The sequence below is a fragment of the Hyperoodon ampullatus genome, assembly GCF_949752795.1.
Source record: "Hyperoodon ampullatus genome assembly, chromosome: 15".
Classification (NCBI taxonomy): domain Eukaryota; kingdom Metazoa; phylum Chordata; class Mammalia; order Artiodactyla; family Ziphiidae; genus Hyperoodon; species Hyperoodon ampullatus.
Window position 1 is genome coordinate 35,474,224 of NC_136928.1, and position 14,923 is coordinate 35,489,146.

The window sequence follows — 14,923 nt, forward strand, 5'->3', positions numbered from 1 at the left end:
GAACAGTATGGAGGTTCCGGAAAAAACTACAAATAGAACTACCATATGACCCAGCAATCCCACTACTAGGCATATACCCTGAGAAAACCATAATTCAAAAAGAGACATGTACCAAAATGTTCATTGCAGCTCTATTCACAATAGCCCGGAAATGGAAACAACCCAAGTGTCCATCATCGGATGAATGGATAAAGAAGATGTGGCACATATATACAATGGAATATTACTCAGCCATAAAAAGAAATGAAATTGAGCTATTTGTAATGAGGTGGATAGACCTAGAGTCTGTCATACAGAGTGAAGTAAGTCAGAAAGAGAAAAATACCGTATGCTAACATATATATGGAATTTAAGAAAAAAAAATGTCATGAAGAACCTAGGGGTAAAACAGGAATAAAGACACAGACCTACTGAGAATGGACTTGAGGATATGGGGAGGGGTAAGGGTAAGCTGTGACAAAGTGAAAGAGAGGCATGGACATATATACACTACCAAACGTAAGGTAGATAGATAGTGGGAAGCAGCCGCATAGCACAGGGAGATCAGCTCGGTGCTTTGTGATCGCCTGGAGTGGTGGGATAGGGAGGGTGAGAGAGAGGGAGACGCAAGGGGGAAGGGATGTGGGAACAGATGTATATGTATGACTGATTCACTTTGTTATAAAGGAGAAACTAAAAAAAAAAAAAAAAAAAGAATACCCTCTGGGGCTTTCTGGTGGCACAGTTGTTGAGAGTCCACCTGCCGATGCAGGGGACACGGGTTCATGCCCCGGTCTGGGAAGATCCCACATGCCGCGGAGCGGCTGGGCCCGTGAGCCATGGCCGCTGAGCCTGCGCGTCCGGAGCTTGTGCTCCGCAACGGTTGAGGCCACAACAGTGAGAGGCCCACATACAGTTAAAAAAAACAAAACAAAACAAAAAGAATACCCTCTGTTCCTTAGGAGTCATGTGCTTTCTACCCAAGTATTTTTAGAGAGATTTTTAAATCACAAAGAGTGATAAAACAGTGAATGCATTTTAAGACTTAATTTTCCATGGTATTAAAATTGTATGACGTATAAATATATCCCAGAGACAATCAGTTTTTACCTTTAAGCAGCTCATGACTTTAAAAAAAAATGCTTTTAATATCACAAGGTCTATGATGTAATCTCCCTAATAAGATCACTTGATATCAAGTTGCTCAAATGTGCACATGACATTTCAAATAGAATTCCATCTCTTAATGCCATGAACTGTCACGTAAGTATTCATAATTTAGGTTTAAATTTCATATACATATTCTGAGAAGTCTACATACTACTAACAAAATAATTTTCAAAAACTTATTCTTTTGTTTTCAGATATATCTTGATATATTTTTTCTTAAATTGCAGTATCTACAAAGCCCTTTAGATTCTAAAGTTTAGATAATGTCACAAACTATACAAAGGAATTAGTAAGTCTTTCCAGCAGCTGTCCTTCCATTTCCCTTGGCAGCATCAGGTGGCAGGCACAGTCAGTAGCCAAATCCATTTAATGTTAAGTGTGACTCTGAGAGAACACTGACGACCTTACTGGAGCAGTGGGTCTTATGTTCTGAGGAATGATCAGGAAGCAGAGCCATATAGAGGCTGCATATACCATCCTTGCACCAAGCTTTATTTGATGTATGGTTTGAAATTTCTTTGGATAACACCTTGCAGGAAGGGAGAGCAGCTTAGGAAAAAAGTCCTAACATTGGACAGATCTAGATTCAAATTCTCGCTCATCACAACATCAACCCCTCCAAGCCCTGTGTACTCATCTGTAACATGAAAATACAAACAATACCAATTCCACAGCGTTGTTTGAGGATGAAAAGGATATAAATAACCTATCTGGCATAAAATAGAAGCTCAAGAAATGTTAGTTCCTTTCTTCCCATTTGTCTGGGTCATGCTGGTCTTAATAACTTTTCAGTTCATTTTCTTTTTTATAGATTTATTTATTTGTTTTTGGCTGCGTTGGGTCTTCATTGCTGTGTGTGGGCTTTCTCTAGTTGCGGCGAGTGGGGGCTACTCTTCACTGTGGTGCATGGGCTTCTCATGCAGTGGCTTCTCTTGTTGCAGAGCACGGGCTCTAGGCATGCAAGCTTCAGTAGTTGTGGCACATGGACTCGGTAGTTGTGGCTCATGGGCTCTAGAGCACAGGCTCAGTAGTTGTGGCGCATGGGCTTAGTTGCTCCACGGCATGTGGGATCTTCCCGGACCAGCTGGAACCCGTGTCCCCTGCATTGGCAGGCAGATTCTTAACCATTGTGCCACCAGGGAAGTCCCTCAGTTCATTTTCAATTATGGCCTTCTTAGATTCTTTACAGTCCAGTTTATGAGATGCAATTGATAGCATTGTGCTCTGTGTCCTTAATGCAAGGACTGAGTATAGAGTTTCCCTGGTGCTGCTTGGTACATTACCCAGACATTCTACAAGTTCATGGTTGTGTCATTGTGGAGAGCATACGATACACAATCCATCAACATTTTTATGTCTTGTTGTATGGGTTTTTTTTGGTTAGTTACCACTGCTCTGGGGTTTTGTGCTGATGATCTAAAGCTAATCTCATTAGAATTTTGTAGGTTAAAAAAGAAGCCTCATAGAAATAACAGGCTGCATAAAATAGATTGAACAAGACTAGACTTTTAGTGCAACCTCCTTCCACAGTGACAGGATATAGATCAGGCAGGGTACCATAAACTCTGATGTGACCATACCATAATGGTCCTTTGGACCTGTTCCATAATGAAGTAGGAAGCCCAGACCTATTTAACAAAAAACTAGTTCTCCCTATAATGCTCAGCAAGCATCATCTACAATTTACATGGCACTTTAATTAAGAAGACCACTACAACGATGAGCTGGAATATAGACATCGAAATATAAACTTTCATTCCTCTCCTCCTTCCTTCCTTCCCCCCACTTCCTTTTCTTCTTCCCCTTCTTCATTTCTTTCTTTACATTTTATCTTTTAACAGAAAGAATAACAGGCTACTGACAAAAACACACATTACAATAAGATGAACTATTAGAGATTGAGGAGGCTAATATCACTGGATATGCAATCAAGAAATTCCTCTAAGTTTAGCCAAGTGTTAGAGATCAGGACCGAGGCAAGCCCAATCTCTAAAATATGCGTGAAATATGATGAAAAATTTATGTGGAATTCAGCTACTTCATATCATTCAGTTTGCTTTTCTTTTGTTAAATTTAACTCTAATATTTTTTATTAACCAGTAACTGTTGTGTGATCCAATTTTAATAACATCTATTTATCTTCTTTTATATGTATATAGGCATAGAGAGATGTCTAGAATAACATTCATTGAAGGTTATCAATGGTTAATTTCTGAGTGGTAAGAGGGAGTAATTATTTTGCTTTACTTGTTATACTTTTCTTAATTGCTTGAATTTTTTAAATGAGCATGTATCTTTTTTAAAAAATCAAAATCATTATACTGGGCTTCCCTGGTGGTGCAGTGGTTGAGAGTCTGCCTGACGATGCGGGGGACACGGGTTCGTGCCCCGGTCCGGGAGGATCCCACATGCCGCGAAGCAGCTGGGCCCCTGGGCCCAGTGCTCTGCAACGGGAGATGCCACAGCAGTGAGAGACCCGTGAACCGCAAAAAAAAAAAAAAAAAATCATTATACTTTAAAAAAAGAAAATCATCGAAAACAATGATTTTCTGCGTATCCAGCTTTCGGTTAAAAGTGACAAATACGGAATGAGAATTTACATTGTTAAGCTGTTAAATATTAAGAGAAGAAAGGTGTAAATATTTGTACTTACCCAGGTGAAACAACAAAATTTAAGATGCAATGTATCAAAGTCAGAAATCACTCAAATTAGGCAAGAAAAGGAAAGAAGTAAATATTAAGCATGTGAAATACAAAATACCTTGGCTCTGCTAAGGCCATTTCCTGCTCAATTAAACAATTAAATAAAACATTTACTGTATTAAAACACTTGATTACCAGAGATTCTTGGGAGAAAACCAGCTGAGAAAAAAAAGAAGGTCCCAGGGGCCTAAGACTGGTTCCCCAGCTAGTCCTTGATAGCAACACAAATGATGTCTTTATTTGTGCTTTATCTCAGTGTTTTTGAAGGAGCCACTTACAGCAGAGTGAGAGGAGTTGCATGACGTTAGAAACTTTGTTACTGATCATTAGAATCAACCTTCGGCCAGAAACTGTCAATGTTATTCCCTGTGGGCAGACATTATCCAGAAATCTCAGACTTCCTAGAGTGAGGTCTTGAACCTGAACTTCTTACTGCATTATTGAAATTGTGGTTCTAAAGGAGCATCACTTGCAGGAAGAGTTTCTACAAACAACAGCAGCCAGTCACCAAATGCAAAGTACTCTTGGTTACACCTTTAGATTAGAGCTGTAAACACAGAGAACAATCATATTTTCCCATATAGAATATTCTTTATGGCTTAAAAACAAACAGTAGATAATACATGGCAGGAGGAAAATTCACTTAGGTAACAAATTCACTAATTTAACGTATCTATTTACAAATTTGTTGTGAAACCCAATCATTTATTAAAGACAGATTCATGCCTCTATTTCTGGAAAGTGATAGAAGTTTTACAGTGAACTTAAAATGTATGAAAATCAAATGAAGATACCGATAACTTAAATCCAGGCAAGCCTATCTGTCTTTAAAGTGTAAGTGAAATCCAAAGTGTTGGTGAGAATGTAGAGAAATTGGAACTTTCATACACTTCTAGTGGGTGTATGAATTGGTAAGACCACTTTGGAAAACTGGCAGTATCTCCTAAAGTTGACTGTACACATGCCCTATGACCCAACCATGCTACTCCTAGGTATGCACTCAACAGAAATGCAGCAAATGACATATGAGCATATTTGTAGAAGCACTTTTTCTAATGACCTCAAAGTGTAAATGACCCAAATGTTCATCAACAGTAGAATGAATAAACAGTAGTATGGTCACACAGTGGAATACTGTACAGCAGAGAATGAACAAACGCTATACACCATTGTGAGTGAATCTCATAATGTTGATCAAAAGAAGCCAGACACAATGTAGTACATACTGTGATTCCATTTGTATAAATTGCGAAAACAGGCAAGACAAATCTATGACATTAGAAGTCAGGATGGTGGTTATCCTTGGGTTTAAAATTGTGAAAGGGGTGAGGGAGATTTCTGGGAGCTGGTGATGTTCTATTTCTTGCTCTGGGTTCTGGTTAGATACGTATATTCAATTTGTGAAAATTCAATGACCTGTACACTTAAGATATATGTACTATTCTGTTTATCTGTTGTATTTTAATAGAAAGTTAAAAAACAAAAATGTAAAAATATTTATTCTTTATGACAGATTTAAATTGCCCTCACTTATTGCTATGTCTATAGCTATGAATATAATCAGTATTTGTTGTTCAGGCAGTATTTGATCTTTGACCAAGGTACAGATTAAAAAATTCAAATATACATATGCTTGAAAAATCACCATTTATTTTTAAAAGTGATAGGATTGAACATAAATAGACAAAAATTGAATTGCTTTCTCATTTGTCATAAACAGCCCAGCCTTTTTCATTTCCCACTTCTGGATTTAGCTGATATCAGGCAAATCTATGTGCATGGGGGAAAAGGTGGTGGTAATCTCATGAATAATCAATTGTCAATAGTAGCCGTAATGAAAAATAAGGACCTGAGTATTATTAGAAACACCATTTACTGAACACTTTGTTGTAATATTATAGATAAACTAAGTATTATAAGTGAAACAAAGTGAGTAATACAGTCATCTCCCTGAATCAGGCTGAAAAAGGATTTTCACCTGAAATACTGAGACTCAGCTTTCAAACTCAAAAGCCAGACAGGTAACTAGAATAAGTAAAATAGGTTGGGTGAAATACAATGGGGTCTGGTGATGGGGTTTGGGAAAACCATAGAACCCACAAAAAGTGGTTCTTAGAGTCTGTCCCCAGACCAGAAACGCATCAGGAACTAGGTAGAAATTCAAATTATCATACCCCAACCGAGATCAACTGAATCAGAGACTGGGGGTGGAGCCCAGCAATCTGAGTTTTAATAAGCTTGATTCTAACACATGTTCATGTATGAGAACTATTGATTTAGATGTATTCTGATTCAAATTTTTTAAAAAATCATGTGGGTTTAAAAAAAATCATCTGGCCAGATTTGGCCACAGGCTACCAATTCATAACTTCTGATGAGAATCATATAAAAAACATAAACTTGAATTTTGTATGTCAATTCTGTAATTTTCTTTTATAAGATAAAGAAAGATAGTATGTGGTAATGCTTGAACCTAAGTTTTCTCCTCCCTAGTATTCAGGCATATCTGGGCATTCCTGGGGTCTGGTGTAGGTGGGCCCTCTGGAATTCTATTTATAAGACAACTCAAGTTGCTTCCAAAGAAGAACTAACCCAGTAGAAGAAAGAACCAAATTACAGAGATGCATTAAGGGCAGCAGATGGAGTTCAATATATCTGAGTACATCATGGTGTCTGCCACTCAGATTGTTTGCAGCCCAGCCTGGTGGACTCATTCATTCTTTCAACAAATAGCTATTGAACAGTCTGTCCCTGAGTCCTGTGACTCCAGCACAGCTGTAATATAAGATCTAGTAAGAGCTAATGGAGCTGTTTTTTTTGTTTTGTTTTGCTAATCTTAGGACACAGGGAGTGCAGCTTATCAGTGGTATGACTGTTGGTGCCAGGACTGTCAACACTTCCGATGCCTTGAAGTTGGACTTCAGCCTTGCAGACCTCCTAGCATACAGTGGCAGTGCCTTTGGTGAGCAGCGATGACATAGTTTGGAAGGTTGGCAGCAGCTGTTTTTAACAGGCAAGGAGAACTCTGAATACCATTTGGCAGCCTATTCTTAGAGCGCACATGCAACATCCCTGGGTACCCTGATTTAGGGGTAGTAGAGGATGAACCCTCTAGCAGAGGTAAAGAAATGCTATTTTGTAGCTATGGTTCTTACTATGTGTAGCATAAGTTACACATGGAAAAACACTGAGTCCTCAATGGAATCTATGACTTTTTTTTTTTCTTTTTTGACTTGGCAGCATTTAAGGAAACTACATGTTGCTTTTTGTGATAAGGTTAAAGTATGTGCTTGCAGTGAACAAGGTAGACTTAAAGATCAAATCTCAAACATTTGGTTTCCTTTTTTAAAACAAAACGCAGTGAGATTATTGTAGGCTTTGGGACATGAGGTTTGAAAAATCACAGCACACATTACTAATTTTTTTTCTCTCTCTCAAAACATCCCCATAAAATGAAACAATATTGCTGATGAGCTGTTTTTTGGCACCAACAAGCAGCTTACTGCAAAGGAAAAAGAACTTTGGAAACAGCCACTCCTTTCCTGCCAGAATTTTGAGAGATTGATGACCTTTTCCTTCATTTCTGCAATGCCTATAGGCTGCAGATTTTCAGTAACTTCCTGAAATCCCAAATTGAATTCTATTAAAAACATATTTGTTATTCTACACAAAAAAAATGTTTGGAGTTTGGAGACCACAAATCTCTGTAAGACCTACGGAATTCCTCAAAGTAACCAGAATTTTCCAGAAAGAGTCAAGTAGTTGCTACACTACATTTAACTCAGTGTTTTATGACACCTAATGAGCAAGGTGTGTGGTATATCAATATTCCAACTAGATAGCAATACCTTGCTATTGATTTATGTAAAAAAATATATATATATCTTGCAGATTTCCAATTTTCTGGTAGAGCCATATTTTTTTTCTTGATTGCTATTTGTTTGAAACCCATTTTTTTAAGCCCAAGCAAATTGAGTTATTTTATTTTGATACTTCACTTCTAGCCAACCCAGAGTATCCACAGTGGAATGTGAGTTAGGGGGTGGGGACAGGGATCAGGAGATTTGAGTTCTAACCAGCCAAGTTTCCCTGGACAGGTCAGTTCCTGCTTTGGGGCTCAGTTTCACTCTTGGTAAAGTTGGAGGTGGGACAAACAGAACTCTGACCCAGAGTTCTGTGATTAGTCCAAAGTTCTGTGACTAGGGTTCCACATTCCTTAACCTCTGGATTATGAGAGCTCTCCCTGAAGAATCCTAATGACGGATTCAGTATTTGAAGGAGAAAAATTCACCTTGAGAGGACTCTCAGAAGCTATTGATATTACATATTTCTTTTTTTTTCTTTTAGAGAGAGAGCTGGGGTAATTTTCTGTGTACATTTGGGTACAAGTGACTGGTGTTGTTAGCAATCAATCAAAGGCTTGTTTCTATATTAACTTAATAGAATTTAGTTTCCTGGAATGCAAATTAGTAACAGGAATATGAAACATTTATTTGATTCTGTTTTTATAATGTTTATTTCCTCCATGCCCCCTCCTTCCGACTCTCACCTGGCCTCTTCTCCCTAACCCTTTTTACACATGATTTTATACTTGGGTTATCAGCTTAATCTCAAATTCAGCTCTTCTCGCATTACTTTCCTGCTCAAAACCTTAATACCTTTCTGTTTACTGCATTGTAAAATACAAACTCCTCATGGCACTCAAAGTCCTGTACCATCTGACGCAGTGCAGCGTCCCATCCTTGTGGCCCATTACTCCTTTTACCTCAGCCTTTCAAGCTCCCTGCTCTTTCTTTCCATGCCCAGAACTGTTCTGGCTCTCTGCCTTTGTCCCATTGATTCTTGCTTCCTGTTTTCACTTGTTCAGACTCTACCTATTCTTAAAATTTAAGGCCAAGGTTCTGCTACCAGCTTTTCTTGATCTCTTCTAAATGTAGGCAACCTCTTTTTTCTGAGCTCCCATGGCAACTTACCTGCATTTCTCTCATAGCAGTTATCACTTTCTACTCTATATTTCTACTCTACTCTATAAATATGTTACAGATATTTATGTTCATATCAATCTTCCTCACTAGATAATCAGCTTTATGAAGTCAGAAGCCATGTCTGTTCCATATTTGTAGCCCTCGAAGTACCTGGCATGTAGTAGTTCCTCCACAAATGTTTGTTCGACGAATAAAAAATATCAGAGCAGGGCTTCCCTGGTGGCGCAGTGGTTAAGAATCCGCCTGCCAATGCAGAGGACACAGGTTTAAGCCCTGGTCTGGGAAGATCCCACATGCCGCAGAGCAACTAAGCCCATGCGCCACAACTACTGAGCCTGTGCTCTAGAGCCTGCGAGCCACAACTACTGAAGCCCGAGGGCCTAGAGCCCGTGATCCGCAACAAGAGAAGCCACTGCAATGAGAAGCCTGCGCACCACAACGAAGAGTAGCCCCCGCTCGCTGCAACTAGAGAAAGCTGCTTGCAGCAACAAAGACCCAATGCAGCCAAAAATTAATTAATTAATTAATTTAAAAAAAATCAGAGTTACCATGGGAAATTTCTCCATTTATCTATTATCTATCTGGCTATCTATCTATCCTATAATTTTTCAGCCTATTTCTGGTTTCAATGAGGAAAATCAGGAAAAAAAGAAAAATGAGAAAGGTACAATAACTTAAACTGCTGGTTTAGCATGTAATTAATACCTAGTTCCCTTCCTTCAAGCATTGTGCTGTAGTCAGCTTTCAAAAGTGGTTTAGGTTCACATGAGTTTGTGTACTGTGATGTTCAAATGTTTGTTAAAGCTGATGCAACTCTATGAAAAAGATCAACACTAACTCTGCAGATGCATCATACAAATTTTAATCTGGTGAGGTGAAGAATTCACTTGAGGCATTGCTACATGTGGGGCACTGAACAAAGTTGTGGCCTTTTTTTCTTTCTTTGCGGGGGTGGGGCAAAGAACAGCCATTCAATAGAAAACAGACAGATGACTGACCATAGGGCAGTCATCTGATAGATATAGATAGATATAGATATATAGATATAGATATATATACACATATAGATATATATACACACATATATATTAAAGTGGTTATATATTTATATATATATAAAATAATGCTATATATTAATTACATAATATTTATATAGTATATACAATATATAAATGCATATTTGTATATATAAAAAGACTTTATTCATTTCTATACCTTTTGTGATATTTGCCAAGTTTTAGACAAATTCTTTACCTTAAAATTAATCTTGGGACTTCCCTGGTGGTCAACTGGTAAAAAATCCACCTTACAATGCAGGGGTTGTGGGTTCAATCCCTGGTCAGGGAACTAAGATCCCACATGCTGTGGGGCAACTAAGCCTGTGTGCCACAACTACTGAGCTAGCACGCCTCAGTTAGAGAGCCCACATGCCGCAAACTACAGAGCCCATGTGCCCTGGAGCCTGCGCACCACAACTAGAGAAAGAGAAGAAAAAAAGCCCGCACGCCACTACTAGAGAGAAATTCGTAAAGATCCCACATGTCTCAGTGAAGATCCTGCATGCCACAACTAAGACCCAATGCAGCCAAAAAAAAAATTAAGTAAATAATAAAATTAATCTTAAGAGCCTCACATCACATACTTGAAATAAAAGCTTTTGTTTGTATATTGGCTTATAATTTTTCAAGCACTTCCATCATTATTAACTCGTTTGATTCTCATGTTTTATTTCCAAACATATATTTTACACCTATTTATAATTGTTCATCCATCATGAAAATGGAAAAATTCCATTTCTTATAAATGCAGTGGATTTGTCTGCTGGCCCTTTATTTGCTTCACTCTTCTCTTTCTAATATATTTTATCCATATAGCAACAGTTTTCCTGACTTTCTACATCTGTAGTGCTTCCTGTTTCTGATTTCCCACTCTTTATTTTTAAGATGGTGATTTGTTCTTCATCTTTCTTCTTCCTCTGAGAAAGACCCATAAGTTTTTTCTTTGGAACTGTAATTCATCTCTTCCTTCCCCTTAACCTTTTTTTATAAGGCAATGCCAATTTTTTTTTTTAATTTATTTTTGGCTGTGTTGGGTCTTCGTTTCTGTGTGAGGGCTTTCTCCAGTTGTGGCAAGCGGGGGCCACTCTTCATCGTGGTGCGTGGGCCTCTCACTATCGCGGCCTCTCTTGTTGCGGAGCACAAGCTCCAGACACGCAGGCTCAGTAATTGTGGCTCACGGGCCCAGTTGCTCTGCGGCATGTGGGATCTTCCCAGACCAGGGCTCGAACCCGCGTCCCCTGCATTGGCAGGCAGATTCTCAACCACTGCGCCACCAGGGAAGCCCCCTTCCCCTTAATCTTGACTGACTCCAAAGATATTTAGCTGTAACCCATGCAATGGTAGTTGCTGCCCCTTATCTTGAACATTTTTATTGGAGAATCATTGTTTGCTAAAACATTTAGTAAGATATTTTTGTCTTATATTTAATATAAACTATATTTATTAATTTGCTCTCTTATTTTCTATAGCCTCAAAGATTGTTTTAATACTCAGATTTATTGTTTATTCTTTTATAAATATACATCTCCTTTAAGAGTTCTTTGATAATTTCCTATCACACTTTTTAGGTCCTCAGTCTTTACATTCCATTGATAATCCTTCATCATACTTCTGGAAAGACATCTGTCTTCTATATTTACAAATCTTTCTTTAGCAGGATTTGCTATTTCATCTTGGGCAAGGTGGAATTTGAAGCTTGATCTCTAATTGTTACATTTTCTTCCCTTTCAGAGTGAATGCCCATTCTTTTTTTTTCAGCCACACCACGCAGTGTATGGGATCTTAGTTCCCCAAGCAGGGACTGAACCTGCACTCCCTTCATTGGAAGCACAGAGTCTTAACCACTGGACCACCAGGGAAGTCCCGATGCTCATTCTGTACTTTAAATCTTTAGTGCTATCATATTCCTCTTTATGTCCCATTGTTTTATTATTGTTGGCGTCCATACCTGTTTTTTGGGGTTTTTGGGGTTTTTTTTTTGCAGTACGCGGGCCTCTCACTGTTGTGGCCTCTCCCGCTGTGGATCACAGGCTCTGGACACGCAGGCTCAGCGGCCATGGCTCACGGGCCTAGCCACTCTGCGGCATGTGGGATCTTCCTGGACCGGGGCACGAACCCGTGTCCCCTGCATCGGCAGGCGGACTCGCAACCACCGCACCACCAGGGAAGCCCCATACCTGTCTATATTGCTTATTCTTTATATGTTTTAAATGCTCACATTCCTTTTTTTTTTTTTTTTGGCCACATGATGCCATTTAGCTATAACTGCATAACAACACCTCCTTTCATATCTTCCCCTGAAGTTTCTTGGACTTAGCCAGCACTTTCTTGTGAGAGGGTCTACACACCATAACACTAGAAAGACCTATGGTCACATGAAGCTTTAACTAGCTCCCTTCTTTCCTCATTTTTTCCTGGAGAGTGGGGATTGGGTTCATGTACCAGTGTAACATCCTTACCTATTTTAGCAGTTTAACTGGCACTTTCTGGCTCTTTGTAGTCTCAAAGCGAAAATCATCGTTGGTCCATGCCCAAGACTTTTCTTTATCTAAACAAAACAAGTAGTCTTCCTCTGACCTTCCTTTGGTGTCTTAACCCTTCTCTCTCTAGTCCCTTTTCTTTTGCTTACCTTGTACCATTTGATTATACATCTGAATCCTTCAATGGACTGCAAACTCTTTTGAAGACAAAAGCTAGATTGTATTTTTGCTACCTTCCACATCCTAATGCTGAAGCATAGCTGAAAAGGCAGTAACAGTCATGCTCTGGAGCTGTGAGCTAAACCAGTAGAAGCAGCCTTGAACCTTTGAACCCCAGAAGCAGGGGAAGCAGGACTGTAAGCTGTTGTCTAGTATGATTTGCTTGGGGAAAAAAAGCCAAAGAGAAGATGAACCTTGTGGAGATTCTGTCCCCAGCAAGCCAGGAGGACAAGAAGACAAAACCCGTCACATCACCGCCATCCTACCCATGTCACCATGATGGGATTGGAGCTTTCTCCTCCAGTCACTTTTCAGCTCCAGGCTGGCCCTGGACCTGTGTTTCTCAGGCCAGGAATGTTATGATGCTTCAGACTGTCCTTCAGACAGGAGCCCTGAGAGGAGGAGGAAGTGGAAGAGTAGGAAAAGGAGGAAGAGGAGGAAGATAATGATGATGTAGATGTATCCCTAGAGGAGGAGAACCCTGTCAAACAAGTCAAGAGGCTAGTACCCCAGAAACAGATGAACATTACTAAGGAAAAAAAGGTGGAAAAAGAAGAGAAGCAGTGAGAACCAGTCTTAAAGACAAGAGCCCTGAGAGAAGGGCCAAACCTGAAAAGCTGGGATCCAAGAAATGAAGAACCAGGAATGGCTTAGCTGCAGTGACTGAGAGAGGGTCTGTAAGTGGGCCTTCCTTGGAGTGTGCTGCAAACTTAGGGTGCCCCCCCACCCCAGTCCCCCTCCGTTTGAGTCTGAAGGTGATGGAGGTGTTGTGGAAGGTGCAATACAAGAGCCCATCACCCCCAGCTATCTAGTTTCAGCAGCACCTGGAGAGAAGAGCCCTGACCTCAGTGCTACAATAAAGTTTGCTTTGCTAGGAAATTTTTTTTTTTTTTTGCGGTACGCGGGCCTCTCACTTGTTGTGGCCTCTCCCGTTGCGGAGCACAGGCTCCGGACGCGCAGGCTCAGCGGCCATGGCTCACAGGCCCAGCTGCTCCGTGGCATGTGGGATCCTCCTGGACCGGGGCACGAACCCATGTCCCCTGCATCAGCAGGCGGACGCTCAACCACTGCGCCACCAGGGAAGCCCTGGAAATTTTTTTTAAGTATCCAACACTTAGCACAGTACATTATACATTATAATGTTTCAGCAAAATATTTGTTAAATAAGATTTTTTTTTGTTTCTCTTAAGTTCGTCAGGTAGCTAGCTACTTCTCACTTTTTGCCATACCACTGGAACTTTTGTCTTACTTTCTTCTCTTTTGCCAGTTTTCTAACAGTATTTCTGCAAAACTGCATTACTGTGGGTACAGGGTTGCCTTTTGGATGATGAAAATGTCTTGGATCTAGTTAGAAGTGATGATTGCTCAATACAGTGAAATGTGCTAAATGCAACTAAATAGTATACCTTTTAAAATGTTAATGGTTAATTTATGTTATGTGAATTTCACCTCAATTTAAAAAAAAAACTGCATCACTTGAGTTAGTAACACAAAGAACCACGACTTTGTAAACAGTCTCATTCTTGTCTTTTAAAAAAAATTTTTTTTAAATCATTCTTATCTTTTAAAATGCTGCTAATACTTCTCTTGCAGGGACCTGGCTCTTTCACCTTTCTCCCACATGCCATTGAAAACAGCAGTGAAAGGTAGGTCCAGGCGACTGTCTAAAGGCTTTGTGGGACTCAGCAGTGAGGTCATCAGCATTTGGTCACAATTTATTCGTTAGCTATCATTAATACGGTAAGTCATTTTTGCTCATTTAATGACACTCCATATTCGTGCCCATTCTTTTCTTCCTTTTTCTCAGTATCTTTTCTGGCTCTTGAATCAGTTCCTTAAAGAATGCTGTCACCTATCTCTTGGAGACTTTTTAAGAAGATACTACTCCTAGAGGACTTCAGTTCTTATGGGATTACTTGTTCCTGATACAGATCTGACCATTTCTACTCCTTTTTATTTTTGTTGGGGAGGGGTAGAAAATCAATCTCTGGAAATAGAAGGGAGAAAAATTTTCCTTCCTGTGGGTTTTTGGAGTCAGACAGCCTCAGGTCAGATCCTTGTGCTGTCACATACTAGCTGTGTGGTCTTGAGTCTGTCATTTGGGCAAGTCAGTTTCCTCATGTGAAAACTGGGTAATATCTACCTCCTAAGGTCCTTGTGGAGATTGAATCTGATAATGCATATAAATGTCCCTTGAGGGCGCACACGTGCATGTGTATGGGTGTCTGTGTGCAAACTTATTTTATTTTCTAATTCTCTCCTAGTATCAGAAGCTACTCCACCTTCCTTATTACAAACACTGAGTGACAATTGCTTTTATCTGCTCCCT

The 14,923-nt window shown here is 39.6% G+C and overlaps 1 pseudogene across 1 annotated transcript; it reads left to right on the forward strand.

Moving 5' to 3' along the window:
• Window positions 1-6,720: 6,720 nt before the first annotated feature.
• Window positions 6,721-13,261, forward strand: LOC307064212 (nucleoplasmin-2-like; annotated as a pseudogene). Its single transcript has 3 exons — window positions 6,721-6,814; window positions 8,200-8,212; window positions 12,631-13,261. The product of its transcript is annotated as a nucleoplasmin-2-like (transcript).
• The last annotated feature ends 1,662 nt before the right edge of the window (window positions 13,262-14,923 follow it).